The sequence below is a fragment of the Engystomops pustulosus genome, chromosome 4 (assembly GCF_040894005.1).
Source record: "Engystomops pustulosus chromosome 4, aEngPut4.maternal, whole genome shotgun sequence".
In the NCBI taxonomy this organism is placed as follows: domain Eukaryota; kingdom Metazoa; phylum Chordata; class Amphibia; order Anura; family Leptodactylidae; genus Engystomops; species Engystomops pustulosus.
Window position 1 is genome coordinate 221,481,755 of NC_092414.1, and position 25,987 is coordinate 221,507,741.

General features: G+C 47.5%; 1 pseudogene; it reads left to right on the forward strand.

Annotated features, from left to right (window-relative positions):
- The first annotated feature begins 2,964 nt into the window (after positions 1 to 2,964).
- On the forward strand, positions 2,965 to 13,943 carry LOC140128706 (olfactory receptor 6C74-like; annotated as a pseudogene).
- Positions 13,944 to 25,987: the final 12,044 nt, after the last annotated feature.

Consider the following 25,987-nt stretch of genomic DNA (forward strand, 5'->3'; position numbering starts at 1 on the left):
TGGAGGCAGGATGAGGGGAATAGAACTGACTGCGGGCAGCACGGGAGGGCTATAACTGGGGGCAGGAGGTAGGGGGAACTAGAACTAGGTGGCAGTATTATAGTAGTTATATTCTTGTACACAGGGGGCAGTATTATAGTAGTTATATTCTTGTACATAGGGGGCAGTATTACAGTAGTTATATCCCTGTACATAGGGGGCAGTATTATAGCAGTTATACTCTTCTACATAGGGGGCAGTATTATAGTAGTTATATTATAGTAGATAGGGGGCAGTATTATAGTAGATATATTCTTTTAGAAAGGTTGAGAACCACTGTGCTAGGGAGGCAATGAGGCACATAAATCTGCGAGGGAAGACAGGAAGAGGCTGGTAATTTATAGAGAATGGCATCTGGCCAGCGCAAATTAGCGGCACGCTGGCCCTTTAAATCTGGCAGAGCCGATGCACATGCGGCGGGAACCCGTGACACACTCTTATAGTGGGATCTTGGCCCTCAGCTCAGTCCTTTCGAGCTGGCACAGAAGTTACCTTGTCAGGCTGCATTCCCGCTTCCCTTATTTGGTGAAGTTGGCCTCTGTAAGTGCATATAAAAGTGAAGAGTGAAGCGATTCTCAGAGTGTCATACTAAAACACAGCATTGTTTGAAGACCACACCCTACAGGCTTTCTATAGCCAGGAAATACCTGTTTTTAATTAAATTTGTTATGATTTGATTTTGGTCAAAACAAATTTTTGTCGTAAAATTAGAATTTTTGAAAAATGTGCCCATCTCTAATTATAATGTGCCACTGTCACATTGTAACGAATGATCAGATGCTTTATAGCCTCGGCTGTTACACAGGGAGCGACGATTGAAGCCAAGAATGTGGCACTCATGCACGGTCAGCTTTTTACCGTTGCCGGCAGCTATGTTTTTTGGATTTGCAGGGCTAACACCCAGATCGTTTATTTGTAATAAATTAGTGGGAGAGAAAGTTAATCTACTCAGAACTTCACGTTGGGCAAAATAGAGGGAGTATGAAGTACTTTGGAGTAGAAGTTGATCAACTCCAAATTATTTTTCATTACTCAAGTCGAGTTTTCTGCATTATATTTGTGAATGTCTTCTGTGCAGTTAAACCGGAGGGAAAAAAACACATGAGAACTGGATTTGATCTCGACAGGCACCAGTAGCCATTTCATGTATTTTGAACATGAAAGAAGAGAAGAACAATATGAAGGTTATCACAGAATTCAGGATTTGAAGCCGTTCACAATGTAAGAATTATAATGTGTATTCTCCTTCTTTTGATTTACTGTTTTACAATTTTGATGAATTTCTTGATCATCGTCCTGGTGTCCACCAGCAGGAACCTCCACACTCCCATCCAGGTTTTAGTGGGCCCCTGGGCGACAGAGCTCTAGTGTAGTCTAGCCCCTCCTGTAGTCACACTGCCCCCCCCCTCCGCCGCGTGGACACACGGTCCCTCATCCCCATGTACACATCCCCCCCTCCTGTATACACACTGCCCCCCCCTTCTCCCCTGTATAGACACTGCCCCCCTCCTCCTGTATAGACACTGCCTCCCTCCCCCTGTATACACACTGCCCCCCTCCCCCTGTATACACACTGACCCCCCTCCTCCTGTATACACACTGACCCCCCTCCTCCTGTATACACACTGCCCCCTCCTCCTGTATACACACTGCCCCCCCTACCCCTGTATACACACTGCCCCCTCCCCCTGTATACACACTGCCCCTCCCCCTGTATACACACTGCCGCCCTCCTCCTGTATACACACTGCCCCCCCTACCCCTGTATACACACTGCCCCCTCCCCCTGTATACACACTGACCCCCCTCCTCCTGTATACACACTGCCCCCCCTACCCCTGTATACACACTGCCCCCTCCCCCTGTATACACACTGACCCCCCTCCTCCTGTATACACACTGCCGCCCCCTACCCCTGTATACACACTGCCCCCCCTACCTCTGTATACACACTGCCCCCTCCCCCTGTATAAACACTGACCTCCTCCTCCTGTATACACACTGCCCCCCTCCTCCTGTATACACACTGTCCCCCCCTGTATACACACTGCCCCCCTCCCCCTGTATACACACTGACCCCCCTCCTCCTGTATACACACTGACCCTCTCCCCCTGTATACACACTCCCCCCTGTATACACACTGACCCCCCTACTCCAGTATACACTCTGCCCCCCTCCTCCTGTATACACACTGCCCCCCCTACCCCTGTATACACACTGCCCCCCCTACCCCTGTATACACATTGTCCCCCCGCCCCCTGTATACACACTGTCCCCTTCCTCCTGTATACACACTGCCCTCCCTACCCCTGTATACACACTGCCCCCCCCTCTACCTGTATACACACTGTCCCCCCTCCCTTTGTATACACACTGACCCCCCTCCTCCTGTATACACACTGATCCCCCCACCCCTGTATACATACTGCCCCCCCTCCTCCTGTATACACACTGCCCCCCCTGTATACACACTGCCCCCCTCCTCCTGTATACACACTGCCCCCCTCCTCCTTTATACACACTGCCCCCCCTTCTCCTGTATACACACTGCCCCACCCCCTCCTCCTCCTGTATACACACAGCCCCCCATGTTCTCCCCCTTCCCTGGCCCCTGTTATGTCTCTCCCCCCTCACCTCACAGATGCAGGTCTGTGTTGTCACTGCTTTCCTCGGCAGGTCATGTGACCATGATGTCATCACAGGTTCTTCAGCCTCTGCAGCTCCTGCCGGGGAAAGCAGTGAGTGCAAATGTACTCATCGCGATCTGTGTCCGGAGGAAACAGATCGTGATGAGAGGGGGAAGGAACCTCCTGGGCAGCGGGGCAGATGTCCTTCTGACCCGGGGGCCCGAGTGGGCCCCTCCAGTACCCCGGGGCCCCGGCACTTGCCCTGGTTAGCCAGGTGCTAGCGCCGGGCCTGCTCCCATGTACTTCTTCATCTCACAACTGTCCATCAGTGACATCTTATTGACCTCAGTTATTGTCCCCAAGATGTTTCATGTTCTACTCCATCAGAGAGGAACCATTGCGTTTAGTGACTGTATGACTCAATTGTATTTCTTTGCTTATCTGGAAGCATCTGAATGTCTTCTCCTGGCAGTGATGTCCTATGACAGATATGTGGCCATCTGTAACTACCTCCGATACACCTCCATCATGACAGGTAGATGTTGTGAGATATTGGCCATCACCTCCTGGTTGGGTGATTTTGCATTATTTTTATCATCACCTTATCAACATTGATGTTAAACTTTTGTGGACCAAACATTATTGACCACTTCTTCTGTGACTTCATTCCTATACTAGAACTTTCCTGTTCAGATCTACACATTGGGAAAGATTTATCATGAGGCAGGATTTTGTGCAGATGTCTATATGTTAGACCGGCAGGTTTCCAACCGTTGGATTTATAGTCTGGTCTATGTGGAGTATTAAAGGGAACCTGTCACCAGGAGAGCCATTTTTAGCACTATCCCAGTCCCCACAGAGCATAGTACATACACTGCCAAAGTGTTTTTGTATTAAAAATTGGTTTTACAGAAAAAAATATATGTTATATTGTACCTTTCATTAGCATCTGCTGTGTGACTAGGCAGTTGCCCAATAGGAGGGGCTGGAAAGGAGCAGTTTCCCCCCACCCTTGGGGAACAGCTACTCCATGTGACCTTTTCAAATATATGAAAACACCCATCACTGGGCTTAGCGACGCCCCCTGCTCCTCTACAGCCAATCCCGAGTGTGGGGAGTTATTCATATATTTGAAAAGGTCACATGTTTCCCAAGGGTGGGGGGGGAACTGCTCCTTTCCAGACCCTCCAATTGGGCAACTGCCTTGTCACACAGCACATGCTAATGAAAGGTACAATATAACATATCTTTTTTTCTGTAAAACCAATTTTTTATACAAAAACACTTTGGCAGTGTATGTACTATGCTCTGTGGGGACTGGGGGAGTGCTAAAAATGGGTCTCCTGGTGACAGGTTCCCTTTAAATGCCTTCTGATGTGACTATCAACTGTGTGTGCTCTACGCGAATAGACTGCACCAGTCGCTCGAAAGTTTAAAATCTGCTCAATTTCTGCCTTTTTGCAATGTTTTTGCACAGGATATTCTCAGATACCTCAAACATAAAATTGAGCAAAAACTTCGAAATTGAACAAAAACTTCAAAATTGTGCAAGTTTGAGATAAATCTCCCCCCTGTAGTAGCAATGGAGCCACATACAGCACCTCCTGTGTGGTGTAGTTTTGCAATAAAATTTGTGTTCTCAGTTGATAAATGTGGTGTTGCACGGTGGCGCACATTCTATGGTGTATTTTTTTCCACCATTGCGTGACTTTTCTCGCTAAAAAAAGGCAAAAACAATGTTTGCACAAAAAATTGTGACAATTATAAGCCAAGAAGCTACATAGGACTAATGATAAATCTCTTCCATTGGTCTAACGGAAAATTCTCTTTTTAGCATAATTATCATTTTTATCCCTTTAGTATTATTTAAATTTTCTTATACCAAAATTATAGCCACCAACTTAAGGATCCCATCCAGCACCGGGAGACAGAAAGCCTTCTCCACCTGTAGCTCCCACCTCATTGTGGTCTCCATATTCTTCTGGTCTCTATTCGGTGTTTATGTTTTGCCAACAAAAGACAAAACCTTAAAGGGGTTGCCCGAGTTTAAAAAAAAAAAACTATATGTGGCCGGGAGCGGGCTGCCTAAAACAAAAAAGCTGTACTTACCTTCCGGTGCCCTCCCGTATCCAGCGCTGCTGTCGCTCCGGTCCGGGCGCCATGTAAACAAACATGGCCGCCGGAGCAGCGCTGCATTCAGCTTCCGGCCGGCCGTGGCCGGGTACGCCTATCCGTCCCTATACACAGCATTGTGTATGGGGGCCGGAAGGTTGTCGGGTCCGGCCGGAAGCTGAATGCAGCGCTGCTCCGGCGGCCATGTTTGTTTACATGGCGCCCGGACCGGAGCGACAGCAGCGCTAGATACGGGAGGGCACCGGGAGGTAAGTACAGCTTTATTGTTTTAGTCAGCCCGCTCCCGGCCACATATATTTTTTTATCAAAACTCGGACAACCCCTTTAAGTATCAGTAAGATCCTCTCCCTGCTATATACTGGGGCAGATTTACTTACCCGGTCCATTCGCAAACCAGTGGCGCGTTCTCTGTGGTGGATTCGGGTCCGGCCGGGATTCACTAAGGCAGTTCCTCCAACGTCCACCAGGTGGCGCTGCTGCGCTGAAGTTCCACAAGGCCCGCCGAAATGCCCTGAAGTTCACCAGCCTATACCTGGTGAAGGTAAGCGCGAGTCACGCGACACTTTTTTTTTTTTAAATGCGGCAGTTTTTTCAAATCCGTTCGGCCACGCCCCCCGATTTCCGTCGCGTGCATGCCAGCGCCGATGCGCCACAATCCGATCGCGTGTGCCAAAATCCCGGGGCAATACAGGGAAAATCGTCGCAAATCGGAAATATTCGGGTAACACGTCGGGAAAACGCGAATCGGGCCCTTAGTAAATGTGTTCACTCTGATCAACCCCATCATCTACAGCCTCAAGGATAATGATATAAAGAAGGCTTTACATGACCGTGTGCATAGGAATGTCAGGTGATGGGGGCACAAGTTTTGTATTTTTTCTGCTCCATAACACTTGTGTACAGAAAGTATTCTAAAAATTGTATAACTTTTTTTTTTTAAACAAAAATATTTATTTTCCGGAACTAGAAAACCCCAATAACAATGACACCATGTCGGGGTATAGAGACAGCGTGAGAAGGGGGGGGTCTCTGCTATGAACATGGGGTGGGTTTACTCTGCTGCCACACAATTTATATACATTTTTTAAACATCTTAAAGGACATCTACCATCAGATTCATTTTGTCTGCCCTTTTATTACCTATTTTGTATAAATCTTCTCCTTACTATCTCCATGTGGCAGCCAGTTTTGGAATTATATCCCTGTTGATTTTCCTCGATGATTTCAAAGGGGTTTGGGTTCAGGGCCAAGTGCGGATACACAAACCAAACTTTTCTTAAGTTTCAAACAGACTAGTTGAACCCAAACTATGACAGATCTGCTCATTTCTGAAATGTATCAGCTGGGGCTTTTGAGATGTGCAATAATCTTTTTCCTTTATGTTTATATATAACATATAGTGTTGTCATGCTAATATTTCCAAGCTTTTTGCTATAACAAATCATAGATGTCAAGGCAATTCTTAGTCATCATCTGAATCCTGTGTTTAGATGTGAACCAAATTGTTGTCGTTTAATGTAAGGAAAAACCCACAAAGGTCTCAGATAGAGATGGGCGAATCGATTCTAATGAAGTGGAATTCGATACGAATTTCACAAAAAAAATTTGATTCGCCACGAAGCCGAAGTTTACGCTGATTCGCAGGAACAAAGTTTTTTTTCCCCCTCTTTTTTCAGCTAAATGGGCGAACAACGTTTTACGTGGGGCAGAGAAAGGAACACCCTCCATGACATCTACAGACTTGTAAGCCAATCAGTGACCGGCAGGCAGCTCGCACTTCACACTTCATGTGCTGCCTGTAGCTTGATGCTGCTGCTACTGTCCTGTGTAGCAACAATTCTTGCTGCAATCCCTGGTTGTTCTTTAAGGGGGATCTGTATACCCCAAATAGCAGTTCTATTTAGTGACAAAATCGAATAGGAAGAAATCTGTTTGACTTTCATGCATCTGCAGTAGCGATTTCTTTATGCAGCTGCTGTAGTGATTTGTGGACCTCTCACAGTTGTGGGGTATCTGTATAACGCACATTGCCATATCTTTTTGGGCTATAGTTTACAGCCAGATCTACGTGTGAAATCCACGTAGTTTATAAACCACTATGTCAGACAGAAAGGTGGCAGGTGGAGCAGGCAGAGGTGGCAGCACAGTAAGGGGATGTCGCAGCAGGGGTGACTCTGTGAGACCAGAACTGCAGGTGTCATCTAGTGGCAGTGTGTTGATCAACAACCCAAAGGTTGTTGGATGGTTGACTAGGTCATCCAATTCCTCAAATATAACATCTGACAACCCCAGCCAAGAGTCTGTGGATACAACAATTAGTTGGCATGGCCCAGGAGCAGGTCAGCTGTCCTCAACCATCCTCTGTCCTGTTCCTTTCCCACAGCCAGAGAGCTACTAGGTGGTCTGGGCTCAGCGCCACTATTCAGCGAGGACGAAGTGTTTGAGGACAGTCAGCAGCGGCTTGGCAGTGAAGAGGTGGGGTAGACTTCAGCTGCTTCCTGCAGTAGGCAGGCTGTGCATACTGACATCGGTGAGGAGAGTAGCAGTGACCGGGAAACGCAAATTGATGATGTAGCCAATCGCACTTGAGAGCTGGGTGTAGCAGGGGATTCATCATCGTCAGGCAAAGAGAGTTTCAGCTTGTGCGTCAGGCAGCAAGTTGCTACTGTGGCAGTGTGAGAACTGAAGCCAAACATCCGCGGGGTACAAATCCTTAATCGCAGGTCGAAGTAAGCAGTGGCACATGGGCTCAGCGAGGCAGCGGCAGTAGTGGTTGCTCAGTGCAGAGTGTTGGCGGTAAAATTACCACCTCAGCGGTGTGGAAATTTTTTGTAAAGACACCAGAGGAGCCGAGCGTGTGTATATGTTGTATCTGCGGGCAGAAAGTGAAGCGTGCCAGGAATCTAACCTTGGCACCATGGCCCTGCGCCAACACATAAAGTGTCACCATCCAATGGCCTGGGAGAAAAGGATGTCAGATGTGGTCCATACTGCTTGCGAAGCAACAGCAGCAGCACCTAGTGCCACACATGCTGTTTCAGCAAGGCAAGGCTCCAGCACCTCTGCCGAAGGGAGCGGTTTGTCTTTGACATCATCTCCAGGTCCATATGCTCCTGCTTCTCGCTGCGCATGGCGCCAGCAGTCGTTGAGCGAGGCGATTACAAAGAGACAACTCTATGCATCCAGCCATCCTAAGGTGCAGAAGCTGACTGTGCTCTTGTCAAAGCTGTTGGTACTGCAGTCTCTCCCTTTCCAAGTCGTGGAATCTGCACCCTTCAGAGAACTAATGGCTTGTGCCGAACCGAGGTGGATAGTTCCAAGCTGCAATTTTTTTTCCAAAAAGGCACTGCCAGCCCTTCACCATTATGTACAACAGAAGGTGGGCCAGTCCTTGAGCTTATCAGTTTCTTCCAAGGTGCACGCCAGCGGGGACGTGTGGAGCTGTAATTATGGTCAGGGCCAGTATATGTCCTTTACAGCCCACTGGGTGAATGTGCTTCCCTCCCAGCCACACCAACAACTTACACAAGAGACAACACTTTCTCCTCCACGTTGTCAAACTGCTGCTCCTGCGCCAGTGTCCGCCTCCTCCTCCTCCTTCTCCACCACCACCTCAGCCTCCACAAGTGCTACTCCATCATACCACATGTGCAGGGCACAGCGGTGTCACGCTGTTCCACATCTGGTTTGCCTAGCCAAACGAAGTCACACATGGCAGGAACTGCTCCCTGTCATGCAACAAGAAATCAATGTGTGGCTTTCCCCATGACAACTAAAAATCGGAACCATGGTGACAGACCATGGAAGGAACATGGTGTCCGGCTGCACCAAGGAGGGATGGTCCATGCGCCCTGCATGGCGCATGTGTTCAATCTGGTAGTCAACAAGTTCCTGAAGTCTTCCAGCCATCTGCAAGACATTCTAAAAATGGCCAGAACACTGTGCACGCACTTCAGCCATTCTTACAAAGCCAAGCACACCCTCCTCGAGTTGCAGCGCCAGAACGGCCTACCCCAACATAGTCTGATATGCGATGTTTCCACCTGTTGGAATTCCACCCTCCATATGTTAGACCGCCTGTATGAACAGAGAAAAGCAATTAATGATTTTTTGATGATGCAGGCGGACCGTAGTACTCCCCTGTGTAACTTTGATGTCAGCCATTGGCAGCTCATGCGTGACACCTGCCGTTTGAAGAGGCCACGTGATTTGTCAGTCGCCAGGACTGCGGGATAAATAACGTCATTCCACTGCTTCGTGTCCTGGAACTCATGCTGCAAAATCTGTCTGGTCAGGGCACTGGAAAAGATGAGACTAAATCTCATGTCCACATGAGTCCGACGGGGGCTGAACTGGAGGAGGATGAGGACGAGGACATTGGAGCAAAAGCGGAATATGGTGAAATCAGTGGTTATTCCACTCAGGTGAGTGGAAGTAAAAGAGAGGAGGAGCAAGAGCATCCAGTGGAGGTAGAAGATGAGGTAGATGACCCAGAAGCACCGTGGCAGTATACTGTGGAGAAGAAGGCCGGGAGTCCCTCAGAGTCACTTGCGCAGATGGCCCGCAGCATGCTGCTTTGCCTAACTAGTGACAGCCGAATAGTCAACATCCGCCATAGGGATGACTTTTGGCTCTCCACCCTCTTGGACCCTCGCTACCGGGCAAATATGGGTGACTTTTTTCCAGCTGCTGAGAGGGAGAAACAACTGGCATACTATAGAGAAATACTGTGCACAGAGTTGGCCGCTGCTTATGTGCGACATTGTCCATCCTCTGTCAGGTCTGACCGGGTGATTCCTGGCAGTCATCGCTCCCGTACTACTGCCACGGCTGCTGTGGGGAGCTGGGGGGGAGGTAGGAGCAGTAGCAGCTCCATCAGCAGCAGCTTAAGTCTTGAGTAACTTCTTTCACCCACCTAGTGAGGAGGGTAGCCACCACCAGCAGCAGCAGCAGGATATGGAGCAGAACCTGCACCAGCAGGTGGTGGCCTACTTGGTCAGCACTTTACCACCTCGTGTAGAGGATCCCATGGACTACTGGGCAGCCAAACTTGATGCGTGGCCGCAACCTGCGGAGTTAGCAGTAGAGAAGCTGTCCTGCCCGGCATCAGAGCGGGTGTTCAGTGTGGCGGAGGCCATCGTTACCCCAAGGAGAACACGATTGTCCCGCTTGTAATGTGGAGAGACTGACCTTTGTCAAGATGAATCAGGCTTGGATCGGCCAGGATTTCAACTCACCAATGCCTAATGCATCAGATTAGATCAGCCATGACGCTTCCTCCATGGGTTCTAACTACCTGCCTCAGCCACTATTCTGATGCTGCCACCCGCCTGATGCCACACATCTGCTGCCAGTTGCATCATCTGCCTCCTACCATCTTTACCAGGGACTGCAATTGTCCACCACCTCCACACTATATCATGGTGCCACTCTGCAGGTTCCTGCTGCTGCAAATGCCACCTCCACACTATATCATGGTGCCACTCTGCAGGCTCCTGCTGCTGCAAATGCCACCTCCACACTATATCATTGTGCCACCCTGCGTGCTCCTGCTGCTGCTGATGATGATACCACCTCCACACTATATCATTGTGCCACCCTGCGTGCTCCTGCTGCTGCTGCTGATGCCACCTCCACACTATATAATTGTGCCACCTTGCAGGCTCCTGCTGCTGCTGACGCCGCCTCCACACTATATCATTGTGCCACCCTGCGGGATCCTGCTGCTTCTGATGCCACCTTCACACTATATGATTGTTACACTCTGCGGGCTCCTGCTGCTGCTACTGATGCCACCTCCAGACTCTATCATTGTGCCACTCTGCGGGCTCCTACTGCTGCTGCTACTGATGCCACCCCCTACTGCTGCTGCTACTGATGCCACCCCCAGACTCTATCATTGTGCCACTCTGTTGCCTAACATGTTGCCTCCAACTCCACACCTCTGACCTCATGCTGCTGGTGCCACCTTTGGAGTTCTTTTTAGTCAAAGGCCTGATTTTTTTAGAAAAACTGTAATGAATAATGGATGTATTATCTCCAATCTGCTGCTACTGATGCCACCTCTACACTATATCATTGTGCAACTCTGTGGCCTACCATGTTGCTGCCACCTCCACACCTCTGACCTCATGCTGCTGGTGCCATCTTTGGACTTATTTTTTGTCAAAGGCCTGATTTTTTCAGGAAAACTGTAATGTATAAAAGATGTGGCGTCTCCAATCTGCTGCTACTGATGCCACCTCCACACTATATCATTGTGCCACCCTGTGGCTTTCCCTGTTGCTGTCAGCATGTTGCTGACACCTGTGGGCTCCTTCTGCTTCCGCCACCTCCACACTCTTATCCTTGTGCCACTTTGTGGCCTCCTGTTGCTTCTCCTGATGCTGCCACCTCCACACTCATTGGACCACTATGTGGCTTTCCATGTAGCTGCCATCATGGTGCTGCCACCTGTGGGCTCCTGCTTCTGCCACCACCTCCACACTCTTATCATTGTGCCTTTTTGTGGCCTCCGGTTGCCGCTGCTGATGCTGCTGCTGCCGCCACCTCCACACTCTGTCATTGGACCACTCTGTGGCTTTCCATGTGGCTGCCACCTGTGGCCTCCTGTTGCTGCTGCTGATGCTGCTGCCGCCACCTCCACACTCTTATCATTGTGCCACTTTGTACCATACCATGTTTCCGCCATCTCCATAATTTGTCATTGTGCCACTCTGCAGGCTACTCATGCTGCTGCCAACTGACCGCTGTCTCCCTGGAACACCCTGTGATTTCCATAATGCTGTTTTCACACTCCATCTTTCTATGGCGTTGCCAGTGTTTGGTTTTCCCCTTCATTTCATTTGCCAGAAGGATGAAAAGCTTCAGGATTGATAGCCAAAAGCACGAGTGGATACAGAACACAGGGGGCATGCAAGTATCCCATTTGTTGCTCATCTCTGGATCATATTTTGGATTAACTACTGTTTGTTTTTGGCTTTAGCAATCCTGATAGATTATTGACCGATTGACAGCGGACACTGACACGTGAAAAGAAGGGCAAAATGATCAGTGACGTCAATCCAAAATTACTGCCGACACCCTCTGCACTCTTTTGGGGGGTTTCTACATGTATCCGCGTTTAACAGAACAGGTTCTGTCATAATCTATGGAATCATCTGATGTCAGTGTAAGAAGAGTGCACTCTGTGGTGTTATAGTGGGATCTTGGCCCTCAGCTCGGTCCTTTCGAGCTGGCACAGACGTTACCTTGTCAGGCTGCGTTCCCGCTTCACTTATTTGGGGAAGTTGGCCTCTGTAAGTGCACATGGAAGTGAAGAGTGAAGCGATTCTAAGAGCTGCGGCTGTCATGTGCGTGTCATACTAAAACACAGCATTGTTTCAAGGCCAAACCCTATGCATATTTAAGCATGGCACAACGTTCTACAACACCCTACAGGCCCTCTGCAGCCAGCAAATACCTGTTTTTTAACAGGATTCGTCATGATTCGATTTGGACCGAATCACATTTTTTCCAAAAATTTGGCGAATCGGGACTAACCGAATTTTAACAAATTCGCCCATCTCTACATATATTATACACATACATTATACACATACATTATAAACATATATTATACATATATAGGGAATGAGGTCAGAACTTACAGAATGTGGATGAAACTTATCAGACAGAAAGTGTTACTTTTCCTGTGGAACTTTTCAGAAGTGACATCACTGAGTCTGGGGAAGAAAAGTCTGGAAATAGATGTAGATGAGAGAAGCTGCTGAGATGTGATGAGACCTATCAGTCTGTGTGTATATATATGGGCAGCGCCGGGGCTCTGGATCAGTATCATGTGTCTGACACCATGGACCTTCTTACATGGAATATCCTAATACTGACACTTTCTGCTCTGTGATGATATTCCTGACTCCTCAGGACAGGAGAGAGGCCCCGGGAATGAGGACATGAAGCCTCCAGGTGTAGTAGGTGTCACTATATGTGTCCTGTATGGGGGGACTGGATAGCAGCATCATATAGGTGTCATGTATAGTAAGTGCGGTACAGTACCGTATTTTTAAAACTATAAGGCACACAAATAATCCTTTGATTTTCTCAGAAATCAAAGTTGTGCCTTATAATCCAGTGCGCCTTATATATGAACCGTACTTACAGACAACAGCTGCCTTGAATTGTGCACAGGTCTGCCACCTGCTGGTCACACATCCTTATAATCAGGTGCGCCTTATAGTCCAGTGCGCCTTATATATGAATCTAGACATTTTAGCAGGCATTTATTGATGGTGCGCCTTATAGTCCGAAAAATACTGTAAGTCCTGTGCTGTAAGTACTATAGGAATGTGTTATACAGTAGATGTGTTATGCAGGGTGTTAGTTTATACTGGTGTCATTTTAACTTAGTTTTTAGCCGTATTTAATGCATTAATGTACTATGTATTTTTAAGTATTTAATGTATTAAGAACATATAAATGTCCAAAAATAAGTATTGTATCATTCACAAGTGACATAAACACTGAAGATAAAAAAATCAGAGAACAATGACTGATCACTTGATTTTCTCAGAAATAATATAATATCCATTGTTGAGTGTTTGATGGATTTTTTTGTAAGGGGTCACCAGGTCACTAGAACAGGGTTTTGCATAATTACCAAAGTATCAGCATAAAACCTTTATTTTATAAAAAGCTTATAGATCATCATTAAAAAAAATCAATGACTGTAGCACAAAAAAAGATTATGATGACATTTTCTGAAGGTTCCACCAGTCACCTATCGGTATGGAGAGCACAAGACCTCAGCACCGGCCACAGGACATCACTAGTCTCTCACACGCCTCTGCTGGTATCTGTTCCGCTCTTCTTCTAGTCTCTTCCACAGTTCTAGGTCTGTTCTTGGACTCTGGGCTGCGGCAATTTCATTGTTTCACTGTTTTCTGTACACTTGCATGCGCTCTGCCTTTTAGCTGTGTGAGAGGAGCCACTCTTGCTGCAGGAAAACATTCCCCAAACCATAGCACTTCCTCCACCTCCTTTCACTGACTTTTCAGATTCTCCGCATTATCCTGTTCTCTCTTGCACTTTCCTTGCAAATTCAACCAGACTTCTTGGGGGACTTAAAAGAGTTAATGTTGTTGTAAAGATACAATGGGGGTCATTTACTAAGGGCCCGATTCGCATTTTCCCAACGTGTTACCCGAATATTTCCGATTTTCCCTGAATTGCCCCGGGATTTTGGCGCACGCGATCGGATTGTGGGGCATCGGCGCTGGCATGCACGCGACGGAAATGGGGGGGGCGTGGCCGAACAAAAACCCAACGGATTCGGAAAAACCACCGCATTTAAAAATAAAAAAGTGTTGCGGGACTCGTGCTTACCTTCACCAGGTATAGGCCGGTGAACTTCAGTGCATTCTGGCGGGCCTCGGCGGACTTCAGCGCAGCAGCGCCACCTGGTGGACGTCAGTGGAACTACCTTCGTGAATCCCGGCCGGTCCCGAATCCACCGCAGAGAAGGCGTCGCTGGATCGCGAATGGACCGGGTAAGTAAATCTGCCCCAATGTTCTTAGAAGTCACAGACATAGAACGTACAACTTCCCTTGCCATGGCTGACCGGGTCACCGGTTTTGACCTTCATCTGGACAACCTGGTGCCGAAGGGTTTCAGTCACTCTGGAACCGGACAACATATTTGCAAAGTCAGTGAAAACTGAAAAGTTTTGTTTCAGTTACACAGGGTTTGACAGAAAATTAAAGAAATTAGCACCAGGTCTTAAATTAGCACCAATACCTTGCAGGGATGGGAAAGTGTTTTCTATTTTTAATTAGTCTCATTTACAATTTATTCTGTGCATTAGAATATATACAGTTGGTGAATTGAGTTTAAATTACTGATAATTTACAAAGTAATAATAATAATCTTTATTTATTTAGCGCCATCAAATTCCGTAGCTTTGCAAATAATAGGGGACATATACAACTGTATTACATTACAGAGTACAAACAGTCATGTGGAACAATAGGAGGGAGGACCCTGATCACAAGAGCTTACAAACTATGAGGATGAGGGGGTGACACAAGAGCTTACAAACTATGAGGATGAGGGGGTGACACAAGAGCTTACAGTCTATGAGGATGAGGGGGGATACAAGAGCTTACAGTCTATGAGGATGAGGGGTGACACAAGAGCTTACAGTCTATGAGGATGAGGGGGTGACACAAGAGCTTACAGTCTACGAGGATGAGGGGGGACACAAGAGCTTACAGTCTATGAGGATGAGGGGGAGACACAAGAGCTTACAGTCTATGAGGATGAAGGGGTGACACAAGAGCTTACAGTCTATGGGGATGAGGAGGTGACACAGGAGCTTACAGTCTATGAGGATGAGGGGTGACACAAGAGCTTACAGTCTATGAGGATGAGGGGGTGACACAAGAGCTTACAGTCTATGAGGATGAGGGGGTGACACAAGAGCTTACAGTCTGTGAGGATGAGGGGAGGACACAAGAGCTTACAGTCTATGAGGATGAGGGGTGACACAAGAGCTTACATTCTATGATGATGAAGGGGACACAAGAGCTTACAGTCTATGAGGATGAGAGGGTGACACAAGAGCTTACAGTCTATGAGGATGAGGGGGAGACACAAGAGCTTGCAGTCTATGAGGATGAGGAGGTGACACAAGAGCTTACAGTCTATGAGGATGAGGAGGTGACACAAGAGCTTACAGTCTATGATGATGAAGGGGACACAAGAGCTTACAGTCTATGAGGATGAGAGGGTGACACAAGAGCTTACAGTCTATGAGGATGAGGAGGTGACACAAGAGCTTACAGTCTATGAGGATGAGGAGGTGACACAAGAGCTTACAGTCTATGAGGATGAGGGGGGACACAAGAGCTTACAGTCTATGAGGATGAGGGGTGACACAAGAGCTTACATTCTATGATGATGAAGGGGACACAAGAGCTTACAGTCTATGAGGATGAGGGGGTGACACAAGAGCTTACAGTCTATGAGGATGAGGAGGTGACACAAGAGCTTACAGTCTATGAGGATGAGGAGGTGACACAAGAGCTTACAGTCTATGAGGATGAGGGGGGACACAAGAGCTTACAGTCTATGAGGATGAGGGGGTGACAAAAGAGCTTACAGTCTATGAGGATGAGGGGTGACAAAGGAGCTTACAGTCTATGAGGATGAGAGGGTGACACAAGAGCTTACAGTCTATGAGGATGAGGGGGTGACACAGGAGCTTACAGTCTATGAGGATGAGGGGGGACACAAGAGCTTACAGCCTATGAGGATGAGGGGGTGACACTAGAGCTTACAGTCTATGAGGATGAGGGGGAGACACAAGAGCTTGCAGTCTATGAGGATGAGGGATGACACAAGAGCTTACAGTCTTTGAGGATGAGGGGGTGACACAAGAGCTTACAGTCTATGAGGATGAGGGGGGGACACAAGAGCTTACAGTCTGTGAGGATGAGGGGTGACACAAGAGCTTACAGTCTATGAGGATGAGGGGGGGACACAAGAGCTTACAGTCTGTGAGGATGAGGGGGTGACACAAGAGCTTACAGTCTATGAGGATGAGGGGCGACACAAGAGCTTACAGTCTATGAGGATGAGGGGAGGACACAAGAGCTTACAGTCTATGGGGATAAGGGGAGGACACAAGAGCTTACAGTCTATGAGGATGAGGAGAGGACACAAGAGCTTACAGTCTATGAAGATGAGGGGGTGACACAAGAGCTTACAGTCTATGAGGATGAGGGGTGACACAAGAGCTTACAGTCTATGAGGATGAGGGGGTGACACAAGAGCTTACAGTCTATGAGGATGAGCTTGTAGAGCTTGTATAATGGTCCAGCCATTCTTTATAAGGTAACAATTTAAAATAATTTAATAAATAATTTAAAATTCTGCTATTTGAACCAGTCATCAGCCGCATCTTTTATACAGGGTCCAAGTTGAAAGTGACTACAGAGAAGCCTGGAGCTTGGTATATATCTGCTGTTTGCCGGATGACAGACGGGAGATAGGACATAGGATGGATTAGTAAAGGGAGAGGCGACGTTTCATGCAGTTAGTGATGTGATAGATTTGCCTAAACAGATGGGTTTTGAGAGCATGTTTGAAGCTTTGGAGGGTGGGTATTAGTCTGAGAATTGGAGCAACTCGGGAGAAGTCCTGGAGACATGCATGAGAGGCTCGCATTAAGGTAGAGATGAATCTAATATCGCTGGCAGATGGAAAAGCACGGGAAGGGCGATAGACTGAGATGAGATAAGAGAGATATGGAGGTGCAGCATTGTGCAGAGCTTTGTGGATGAGGGTTATTATTTTAAAGTGAATACGGAAGGAGATTTTGATGGAGCTATATAAATAAAGATTATTATACAGGCAGCCAGTGCAGTGATTGGCACAAACTGGAGGCATCCGTGTAGTGTTCGTCTGAAAGACCAGCCTGGCTGCTGCATTAAGAATAGATTGTAGAGGAGAGAGTTTACTGCATGGAAGACCGATTAGTAGGAAGTTACAGGAGTTGAGTCGAGAGTGAATAAGTGCTGTTCCCTAATTTTGATCTCCAGTGAACTTGTTATGTCTAATCTCTGTCAATTATCATTGGTATATACATGTTATTGTATAATTGACACATCTTATAAATGCATTCAACAGAACTTAATTACCAGAGAAGTTTCTAGTAAATACTGTATTTTCGGCCAGAGTCAGTGAATAAAAGCCCCTCCTCCTCTAGTCAATAACATATATTTTAAACTAATTTAGATTTCTAATCCCTTTTCAAATGCTACAAAAACATGGATCTCATGGGCTTTGAGATTGTATGCATATGTAGTACCAATGACCAAAATCTGACAAAACCTCCCAAAAATGTGCTTGACACAAGACTAAAGCTTTAGGGAAGGAGATGACCAGTCATTCCCCCAACAAGGCTTCTTACTACAGGTGGAACTGGGCTAAAAGTAGAATATGGATAGCAGCCGACCCGTGGATCAGAAGATCCTAGTAAAGGCTACAGAGGTCAGGTAAGGAATCGACATAGACAGAAGGAAGTGTTCTGGCAGAATGTAAGGTTTAACCTGTAGGTCATGGAAGGCAAAATTCAGAGAGAATCAATGGAACAGGCCAAAGAACGGCGCCGGCTGATCCAGTCAGGTCAATTCAGCAGCAGAAATAGGATACACAAACAAACTGAAACTGGAGAGCACAATCTAAGCGTCAAAACAAAGTCAAGGTCAAAAATTCTGAAAATTAGATTATAGCGAAAGCAGAGACAAATTAGAAACCCAATGCTTGGGCAAGCCCCAATGGGTGTGGGTGCCTTAAAAAAACGGGTGTAAAATTATTGGAAATGTCGAATGTCCGCGATGAATGTCCGGAAAACTTAGCAAATGTACAACTAATGATCCAGAAGAAGGTTGTAGCCAGAAGGCTAATGGGGCCAGATACCAACTAGAAGCAAGACCCTGAAAGGGTGAGGGAGAGCAGACTCCTAAGGCCGTGTCTGCAGGTATGGAGCGGCATCACACAAACTATCTAGAAAAGAAGATTCTGGTGTTCTTGTAGTATTTTCATTACTCAAGTTGAATTTTCACTATTATAATTTTGAATGTCCTACTGTGCAAATACAATGTAGAAAAAATGTGAACTGGACTCTATCTCTACAGGGACCTTAAGCTTCATGTATGTTCTTCCATTGTGAACATGCCCTTAGATGATATCAATAAGACGGTTGTCACAGAATTTATCATGTTGGGATTTCAAGCTGGTAATAATATGAGAATTTTAAGGTTTATTCTCCTTCTTTTGATTTACTGTTTTACAATTTTGATGAATTTCTTGATCATCGCCCTGGTGTCCACCAGCAGGAGCCTCCACAGGCCCATGTACTTCTTCATCTCACAACTGTCCATCAGTGACATCTTATTGACCTCAGTTATTGTCCCCAAGATGTTTCATGTACTACTCCATCAGAGAGGAACCATAGCGTTTAGTGACTGTATGACTCAATTGTATTTCTTTGCTTCTCTGGAAGCATCTGAATGTCTTCTCCTGGGAGTGATGTCCTATGACAGATATGTGGCCATCTGTAACCCCCTCCGCTACTCCTCTATCATGACCTTTATATGTTGTGTGATATTGGCCATCACCTCCTGGTTGGGTGGTTTTTGCATTATTTTTACCATCATCTTATCAACATCGATGTTAAACTTTTGTGGACCAAACATTATTGACCACTTCTTCTGTGACTTCATTCCTATACTAGAACTTTCCTGTTCAGATCCACACATTGTTCAAATGGAAATTTCTCTTTTTAGCATAATTATCATTTTTATCCCTTTAGTATTAATTATATTTTCATATACCAAAATTATAGCCACCATCTTAAGGATCCCATCGAGCACCGGGAGACAGAAAGCCTTCTCCACCTGTAGCTCCCACCTCATTGTGGTCTCCATATTCTACTGGACCATATTCGGTGTTTATGTTTTGCCAACAAAAGACAAAAACTTAAGTATCAGTAAGATCCTGTCCCTGCTCTATACTGTGTTCACTCCTATGATCAACCCCATCATCTACAGCCTCAAGAACAATGATATAAAGAAGGCTTTACATGACCGTGTGCATAGGAATGTCAGGTGATGTGGACACCAGTTCTGCATTTTTTCTGCTCTTCTGTATTTAGAACATATTTCAGAAAATTGTATATTTTTCATTTAAACAAGAACATTTATTTACTGTAATTGGACAGTCCAAATAACAATGACACCACATCATAAAGTAGAGAGAGGGTGAGAGGGTTGTGTCCAATATGATCATGGGGTAGGCATTTGCACAATTCTTTTGGCTTAAGATCACTTTTTCTAAATTTTGGCAGCAGTTTCACTGGTCTGATCATTTTTAATTTATTTCTCGGAGAAGTTCTTAAACAATGACACACAACCAGGTTCTGGCACTGCACGGACTGAAATCCTAGGTTTGGGACGAATGTGAGCAAAAGTGTCTCCAGCCTCAGGCACAGCTGCCACTACATTAACCCTGTGGGCAGTTAACGAGATGTTACATTCCTGCCCCATTTTTATTTTAATTCAGGACAACAAAAAAATTTAGCACAGCTTGAATTTCAACATAATTATAAAGAAGAGCAATCCAAACCTCTGGGAACATGTCCAGAAGTTGTTTATTCCACTGTCTCTGTTTGGAGAAAACACGGTTTGATCACCAGAGGCTTTTTTACTATGAGAGCTGTCAATCTGTGGAATAGCCGAGCTCAGGCGCTGGTCACAGCAGGGACAGCAAAGAGCTTCAAGAAGGGTCTAGATGAATTTTTACACCTAAATAACATTGATGGTTATGTTATATAAAATAGTTTTCCTTAAATTCCTTCCTCATCCAATTCCTTCCTTTCTTTGGTTGAACTTGATGGACAAGTGTCTTTTCTCAACCATATAAACTATAATACTATGATATGAAACTTAAAACATCTTTGATTATTCTCATTATGTCAAACAGGGTATTCAAGGCTACATTTCTCTTCCCACCTACCCCCAATCTCTGTGTCTAACACTGGTCTCTTGTGCCTTGTGAATTGTGCTTAAGTTGTGGAAACCTCACCCTACAGGCTACCAACTGCCTAAAGCAGATAAACCACTCTGCTAGGGGTAATCCTGCTATCAAGAACCTAAATAACAGACCCTGAGAGATCCTACAAGGTGTCAAGAACAACTTGCACCATTTGGCAGCTGATGGATGGTGGAGAGGACAGCAAACAGGAAATCTGAGATAGACAAGTGGTCACACTAGCACACATTAATGCATCAAGGCAATAAAACTAAGCAGAGACAGGGAAATCAGGGACACACTTGAAGATACATGACACTGAGAGAAAAATGACAGATACAGACATTCAGAGAGAACCTGGTCAAAACCAAGATGGCGGCTAGAGAGGTCAAGTAATGTAGCAGAGGTCGGATACATAGAATAGAAAAGGATTAGTAATAGAGATGAGCGAGCACTAAAATGCTCGGGTACTCGTTATTCGAGACAAACTTTTCCCGATGCTCGAGTGCTAGTCTCGAATAACGAGACCCATTGAAGTCAATGGGAGACTCGAGCATTTTTCAAGGGGACCAAGGCTCTGCACAGGGAAGCTTGGCCAAACACCTGGGAACCTCAGAAAAGGATGGAAACACCACGGAAATGGACAGGAAACAGCAGGGGCAGCATGCATGGATGCCTCTGAGGCTGCTTAATCGCACCATTATGCCAAAATTATGGGCAACAGCATGGCCATGACAGAGTGACCGAATGAGGCTAGATAGCATCTAAAACATACAATAATTGACCCTGATACTATAGGGGATGGCATGCAGAGGCAGCGGCAGCAGTGGCAGGCTAGAGAATGTCATGGCAACATACCCTAAATGGACTCAGGTTTCACCAAAGGAGGTGACCAAGAAGCGCTGAAATGATTTCCTATGTGAACAAAAGGTTGACGGTATATTTAGTCGATAACACAGCATGGTGGCGACATAGTGACCAAGTTCCATAACGTATCTGGTGAAACACCCGAAAAATGAGCCTGACACAGCTCGTTTGATAAAGGGACGACATGTAAAGGCAGCCATGGAGATGACTTCCATGATTAAGAGTGACTACTGGGGCATCCATATTGCTTCTATGATTGAAACTTCAGGTCTCCAGCATGGCGACAGATGGGCCGAGTTCCACTATGTATCTGGTGAAACACCTGAAAATTCTGCCTGACACAGCTCGTTTGATAAGGGGATGATGTGCTGCATATCCTCTCGTGCTCCAGCGTCTGGGGTATAGAGAGTTGAAAGTTGCGCATGGAGACATTGGTGGACGCTGTGGAGGATTGTGGAGTCAAAATGGACAGGAAACAGCAGGGGCAGCATGCATGGATGCCTCTGAGGCTGCCTAATCTTGGGATGGAGCTGGAGGTCCGCTGCCAGGCGAGCTTTCGCCTGTCCAAGCCCCTGTCTCTCGGCTCCTCCCCACCCAAAATGGGCCTGGGGGCCAGAAGCGTTTACTTTGAAAAAATTATAATTTTCAAAGCAGGCCGGGTCGTTTGAATATTTCACCTAGGAATAATGGAATAGCATAGTGGTTCTATTTTTATTGTTTTTTCGGAAATGGTTCCATGATTAAGAGCGACAGTATGAGGCATCCATATTGCGCTGCTATGATTGCAACTTCAGGTCTCCAGCATAGCGGCGACAGATGGGCCGAGTTCCACTATGTATCTGGTGAAACACCTGAAAATTCTGCCTGACACAGCTTGTTTGATAAGGGGACGATGTATGGAGGCAGTGAACTAGTAGTAGATTAAAGGTGCTGCAGTTAAAACTATGTTAGTTGGATCTTGGGATGGAGCTGGCGCTCCGCTGCCAGGCGAGCTTTCGCCAATCCAAGCCCCTGTCTCTAGGCTACTCCCCAAACAGCACTTCTAAGAACCTTTTGTATAAGATCAAGTGTAGTAGCGTTCTTATAAGTTTGGGTTATGGCGGGTGAGGGGAATGTAAACAGATGCGCAAGAAGCGCTGAAATAATATCGGTAAATGATAAAAGTTTGCCAGTATATTTTGTGGATTACACAGCAGGGTGGCGACAAAGTTAACAAGTTTGATGTGGAAGCCATGAAAACAACCCAAAATTCTGCCTGACACAGCTCGTTTGATAAGGGGATCATGTATGGAGGCAGCTATATGGACGACTTTTGGAGGCAGCTATGGAGATGACGTGTGGAGGTAGCAATGGAGACAACGTGTGGAGGCAGCTATAAAGACGACGTGTGGAGGCTGCTATGGAGACAATTTAATTTGGATAGTGCCTGTATGTGGCAGTCCAAAAAAGTTTTCAAAATTCTGCTTTAGTGTACAAAGAGGAGGAGAAGGAGGACAATGAGGAGGAGGAGTGCATACATTATTCAGGTTGAGCTTCTTTCACCTGGTGGAGAATGGAAATTCTGAGAAATCCATGCTTTATTCAACTTGATAAGCGTCAGCCTGTCAGTGCGTTCGGTCGACAGGCGTGTAAACCCGCTCGAACAACACGCTAGCGGCAGGGCAGGCAAGAACCTCCAATGCGTACAGCGTCAGTTCGTGCCACATGTCCAGCTTTGAAACCCAGTAGTTGTAGGGAGCTGTGCGATCATTTAGGACGATGGTATGGTCAGCTACGTACTCCCTCACCATCTTTCTGTAAAGATCAGCCCTACTCTGCCGAGACTGGGGACAGGTGACAGTGTCTTGCTGGGGTGACATAAAACTGGCAAAGGCCTTGTAAAGCGTACCCCTGCCAGTGCTGGACAAGCTGCCTGCTCGCCTACTCTCCCTCGCTACTTGTCCCGCAGAAGTACGCCCTCTGCAGCTAGCGCTGTCAGAAGGGAAATACTGTTTCAGCTTGTGCACCAGGGCCTGCTGGTATTCATGCATTCTCACACTCCTTTCCTCTCCAGGGATGAGAGTGGAAAGATTTAGCTTGTACCGTGGGTCCAGGAGAGTGAATACCCAGTAATCGGTGCTGGAATAAATTCTTTGAACGCAAGGGTCACGGGATAGGCAGCCTAGCATGAAATCTGCCATATGCGCCAGAGTCCCAACGCGCAAGAATTCACTCCCCTCACTGGCCTGACTGTCCATTTCCTCCTCCTCCAACTCCTCTTCTTCTGCCCATAGACGCTGAACAGTGAAGGACTGAACAATGGTCCCCTCTTCTGTCTCGCCAACATTCTCCTCCTCCTCATCCTCCTCCACCTCCTCCGATATGCGCTGAGAAACAGACCTAAGGGTGCTTTGGCTATCAACAAGGGAATCTTCTTCCCCCGTCTCTTGTGACGAGCGCAAAGCTTCCGACTTCATGCTGACCAGAGAGTTTTTCAACAGGCCAAGCAGCGGGGTAGTGAGGCTGATGATGGCGGCATCGCCACTGACCATCTGTGTTGACTCCTCAAAGTTACTCAGCACCTGACAGATATCAAACATCCACGTCCACTCCTCATTGTAGACTTGAGGAAGCTGACTGACCTGACTACCAGTTCTGGTGGAAGTTGACATCTGGCAGTCTACAATCGCATTGCGCTGCTGGTAAACTCTGGATAACATGGTTAATGTTTAATTCCACCTCGTGGGCACGTCGCACAACAGTCGGTGAGCGGGCAGTTGGAGGCGGCGCTGTGCTGCCCTGAGAGTGGCAGCATCTGTGCTTGACTTCCTGAAATGCGCACAGATGCGGCGCACCTTCGTGAGCAAATCAGACAGATTGGGGTATGTCTTGAGGAAACGCTGAACTATCAGATTTAACACATGGGCCAGGCATGGCACATGTGTCAGTCTGCCGAGTTGCAGAGCTGCCACCAGGTTACGGCCGTTGTCACACACAACCATGCCTGGCTTCAGGTTCAGCGGTGCCAGCCACAGATCAGTCTGCGCCGTGATGCCCTGTAATAGCTCTTGGGCGGTGTGCCTTTTATCACCTAGGCTCAGCAGTTTGAGCACCGCCTGCTGTCGCTTAGCGACGGCACTGCTGCTGTGCCTAGAGCTACGACTGATGGCGCCATGCCCATGGATGGTAATTCGGAGGAGGAGGTGGAGGAGGGGTGGGAGGAGGAGGAGGCATAGTAGGCCTTTGAGACCTGGATCGAGGTAGGCCCCGTAATCCTCGGCGTCGGCAGTATATGACCAGCCCCAGGGTCAGACTCAGTCCCAGCCTCCACCAAGTTAACCCAATGTGCTGTCAGCGATATATAGTGGCCCTGCCCGGCAGCACTCGTCCACGTGTCCGTGGTCAGGTGGACCTTGTCAGAAACGGCGTTGGTCAGGGCATGGATGATGTTGTCTGTCACGTGCTTGTGCAGGGCTGGGACGGCACATCGGGAAAAGTAGTGGCGGCTGGGGACCGAATACCGAGGGGCGGCCGCCGTCATGAGGTTTCGAAAGGCCTCGGTCTCTACCAGCCTATAGGGCAGCATCTCCAGGCTAAGCAGTTTGGAGATGTGGACGTTGAGGGCTTGGGCATGTGGGTGGGTTGCACTATATTTCCTTTTGCGCTCCAGCGTCTGGGGTATGGAGAGCTGAATGCTGGTGGATGCTGTGGAGGATTGTGGAGGCAAAGATGGGGTTTTCGCACGGGAGGTGTTTGGGCCGGGGTCCTGGGCAGGGGGCTGACTAGCAGATGACACAGGGGAAGGAGCAGTGGTGTGCCCGGCCGGAGGTGAACGGGCTTGGTGCCATTGAGTGGGGTGTTTAGCATTCAGATGCCTGCGCATACTGGTGGTAGTTAAGCTAGTAGTGGTGAAACCCCTGCTGATCCTGGTTTGGCAAAGGTTGCACACCACAGTCCGTCGGTCATCCGGTGTTTCTTTAAAGAACCTCCAGACTTCTGAAAATGTAGCCCTCGCCACTGGAGCTTGACTACGGGAAACATTTGGCGCTGAAGCACCAGCTCTGGCCCTGCCTCTCCGTCTGGCCCCACCACTGCCTCTTCCAACCTTTTCTGCTATAGGACTCGCCTCCGTCTCAGAAGCACTGTGTTCACCCGGCCTATCAACCCAGCTTGGGTCTGTCACCTCATCATCCTCCGATCCCTCTGTCTGCTCCCCCCTCGGACTTCCTGCCCTGACAACAACTTCACCACTGTCTAACAACCGTGTCTGCTCATCGTCCGACACCTCTTTACAAACTTCTTCCACTGCGTCAACAATGTCATCATCACCCACAGACTGCGACCGGTGGAAAACCTGGGCATAGGACAAGTGGTTTGTGACTGTGGGAAGGGTCCAGAAAACAGTTCCTCAGAGTATGCCGGTTCAAATGCCAAATTTTGCTGGGAGGGGGCAGACTGGGGGGAAGGAGGCTGAGGTGGAGGAGCTGGAGGAGTGCTGATTTCGGTGACATGGGTGGACTGCGTGGAAGACTGACTGGTGGACAAATGGCTAGAAGCATTATCCGCAATCCACGACATCACCTCTTCGCACTGTTCTGGCCTCAACAGTGCTCTACCACGAGTCCCAGTAACTTGAGACATGATGAACCTAGGGAGTGTAGCTCTGCGGCGTTCCCCTGCTCCCTCATCAGCAGGTGGTGTCTCACCCCACCCAGGACCACGGCCTCTGACCCCTGCAGTAGTTGGACGCCC